The sequence below is a fragment of the Belonocnema kinseyi genome, chromosome 1, assembly GCF_010883055.1.
Source record: "Belonocnema kinseyi isolate 2016_QV_RU_SX_M_011 chromosome 1, B_treatae_v1, whole genome shotgun sequence".
NCBI classification, from domain to species: domain Eukaryota; kingdom Metazoa; phylum Arthropoda; class Insecta; order Hymenoptera; family Cynipidae; genus Belonocnema; species Belonocnema kinseyi.
The window spans coordinates 129,221,163-129,224,743 of record NC_046657.1 but is presented as its reverse complement, the minus strand read 5'-3'; the positions used below and the strand labels follow the sequence as shown (position 1 = coordinate 129,224,743).

General features: G+C 19.9%; 1 protein-coding gene across 3 annotated transcripts in view; it reads right to left on the bottom strand.

Annotated features, from left to right (window-relative positions):
• Positions 1-3,581, bottom strand: part of LOC117169231 — a 43,619-nt gene that overhangs the window by 25,039 nt on the left and 14,999 nt on the right. The window lies entirely within an intron of this gene.

Genomic DNA, 3,581 nt, shown 5'->3' with positions numbered 1-3,581 from the left:
GCTAATTCTCAACGAAAAATATTATATTTTAACTAAACAGTCCAATCATTAACAACCAGATTAAATCTTAACCAAACGGTTGCATTTTTTAATCAAAAATTTATATTTTATAACAAAAAGACGAATTTTGAATTTAAAAAAAAACAAATTTGAAACAAAATTCACAAATTTCCAACCAAATAGTTCAATTTTCAACTAAAAAAAAGATTTTCAGCTAAAAAAGACGAATTTTCGAGACAAAAAGAGTTAAATCCTGAACTAAAATAGAATTATGTTTACCCAAACTATTGCGTTTTTAAACAAAAATTTTTCATTTCTTTAAAAAAGACGAATTTTCAGCAAAATACATAAATTTTTAATCAGGTAGTTAAATTTAAAATTTGTTTAAAAATTTCTATTAAAAATGATCAATTTTAAACCGAATACACAAAATCTAAACCAAAAAATTCAACTTTTAACTAAAAAATATTAATTTTCAACCAAAAATAGAAAATTTAAATTATCATTCAAAATCATTTTCACAAAAAAAATAATAATAAAGTCAATTTTGAACAAAATAATTATATTTAAAAAAAATAAATTTTCGACTTTAATGATGAATTTTCAACCAAAAAGTGAATTTTGAACCAAGTAAATAAATTCAATACCATTTAACTTTTAAACTAAAAAATATACATTTTTAACGAAAAATGGAAAAGTCAAATTTTTATTTAAAGTAATTAATTTTCAGCCAGAAAGGAAATAGATTCTTAAGAAGAAATGTAATATTCGATATTTTAACCAAAAAAGATCTTTCTTTTAAATTCGAAAAAGTTTTGTTCGTCCAAAAAATTTGAAACAAAGTTCACAAATTTCCAACCAAATATTTCAATTTTCAACTAAAAAAAGGTAAATTTTCAACAAAAAAAGGAAGCGTTAAATTATCATTTAAACAAATTAATTTTGAAACAAATGTAATGCCTTTTCTTTAATGTTTTTTTTTCAAACGAAGAAAAAAGTTTCTAAAAAAAAGGCACATTTTCAATTTATTACATAAATTCAAAACCAAAAATTTGAATTTTCACCTAAAAAAGATAAGTATTAAACCGAAAATGGAAAGGTACAATTTTCTGTCAACAAAAAAAAAAAATTCAACGAAAAAGATTAATTTTCAACTTTAATGATAAATCTGTAACCAAAAAAAATTAATTATCAACAAAGTAGTTCCACTTTTAACCAAATTATTGAATTTTTAACCAAAACGATAAAGTCTCAACAAAAATGTAATATTCGGTATTTCAACCAAAAAATATTTTTATTTTAGGAAAAAAAGTGGTATTCAACGAAAAAATAGGAATTTTCAACCAAATTATTATTTTTATTGTTGAAATATCGAGTATTACATTTTTTCTTGACAAGTAATCTGCTTTTGTTGAGATTTCAATTACTTGGTTAAACGTGAAACTATCTTCTTAAAAATTATTTTTCTGTTTGTTTAAAATTAATTTTTTTAACTAAAAATTAATCGTTTGCATTTCTATTAGAAAATTTACCATTTTTAATTAATTTTTTAAATTTAAAATTCAGAATTGAAGTTGAAAATTCATCTTTTTGGTTGAAAAAATAAATATTTCGTTAAAAATTGTTTTTCTTTTCGTTGAGTGTTAACTTTTTAAAATGTAAATTTAATCTTTCCATTTGCGATAAAAAATATAACTTTTTTAGTAGAAAATTCAAGTATTTGGATAAGAATTTTGTGTAATCAATTGAAAATGTGCCTTTTTAAAAAAAAAATTTTTTCATTGTTTAAAGTTCATTTATTTGATGGAAAATTTATGTATTTTCCTGAAAATTCGTCTTTTTGAAAGAAAATTGACATTTTTGTCTAAAATCCAAAAGTTTTGTTAAAAATAATTCGGTTTTAGTTGAGGATTTAACTCATTTTTTTCTCGAAAATTCGACCTTTTTAGCTAAATTTAACTAATTTAAATGTAAAATAAAAATCGGTTTTGGTTAAAATATCAAATATTACATTTTTATTTCCATTTTTTGTTAAAAATGTATCTTTTTTATTTTAAAATTGAATTATTTGGTTGGAAATTTGCGTATTTAATTTTAAATTTATGTATTTTATTGAAACTTCGTCGTTTTGGTAGAAAATACAAATTTTCTATTGAAAAATGCAATTGTTTGGTTAAAATTTAATCTGGTTAAGGATTCAACTGTTTAGTTAAAATATAAAATATAATATTTTTCGTTGAGAATTCGTCTCTTTTTGAAAAATAAAAGTTTTTTTTTTTGAAAATTCATTTTTTTGGTTGTCAATGTAACTATTTTATTAAAAATTGTTTGTTTTTTTGTTGAAATTGGATCTTTTTAGTTAAAAATTAAACTTTCTGGTTTAGACTTTATGTTGTTTTTTTTGTTGTTGAAAATTTGTCGTTTTTATGAAAAAATGATTTTTATTGATTTTAAATTCAACTAATTGATTGAGAATTTATGTATTTTGCTGAAAGTTCGTATTTTTTTAAAGAAAACAAATTTTCCTTGAATTCAAATTTTTAAAATTTTTAATTAAAAACTTTTTTGGTTGAGATATTAAATATTAAATTTGGTTGAGAATTAATTTGTTAGAATGATTTATGTTTTTTTATTGAAAATTCGACTTTTTGGTGGAAAATAAAATTTTTTTGTTAGAATATTATATTTTTTATTGAGAATTTTCCTTTTTTGGACGAATAAAACTTTTTCGAAATGAAAAAAAAATATTTTTTGGTTGAAATATCGAATATTACATTTCTTAAGAAATTATCATTTCTTGTTCATAATTCAATTACTTGGTTGAAAAAGAAACTATTTTGTTAAAAATTATATTTCCTTTTTGGCTGAAAATTAATTGTTTTAAATAAAAATTTAACATTTCCATTTTTAGTTTAAAATTTAAATGATATTGAAGTTATTTACTTGGATCAAAATTCATTTTCTGGTTGAAGATTGATCATTGAAGTGGAGAATTCATTTTTTTTTTATTAATGTAACTATTTTGTCGAAAATAGTTTTTATTATTATTTTTTTGTTTGAAATTTTTTTTTTGAATGATAATTTTAAGTTTCCATTTTTGGTTGAAAATTAATATTTTTTAGTAAAAAATTGAATTTTTTGGTTTAGATTTAATGTATTCGGTTGAAAATTTGTCATTTTTAATCGAAATATTTTTTTTTAATTTTAAATTTAACTACCTGATTAAAAATTTATGTATTTTGCTGAAAATTCGTCTTTTTTAAAGAAAAGAAACCTTTTTGTTTAAAAACGCAATAGTTTGGTTAAACATAATTCTATTTTAGTTCAGGATTTAACTCTTTTTATCGCGAAAATTCGTCTTTTTTAGCTGAAAATTTTTTTTTTAGTTGAAAATTGAACTATTTGGTTGGCAATTTGTGATTTTTTTTCAAATTTATGTTTTTTTTAAATTCAAAATTCGTCTTTTTGTTATAAAATACAAATTTTTGATTAAAAAATGCAACCGTTTGGTTAAGATTTAATCTGGTTGTTAATGATTGGACTGTTTAGTTAAAATATAATATTTTTCGTTGAGAATTAGC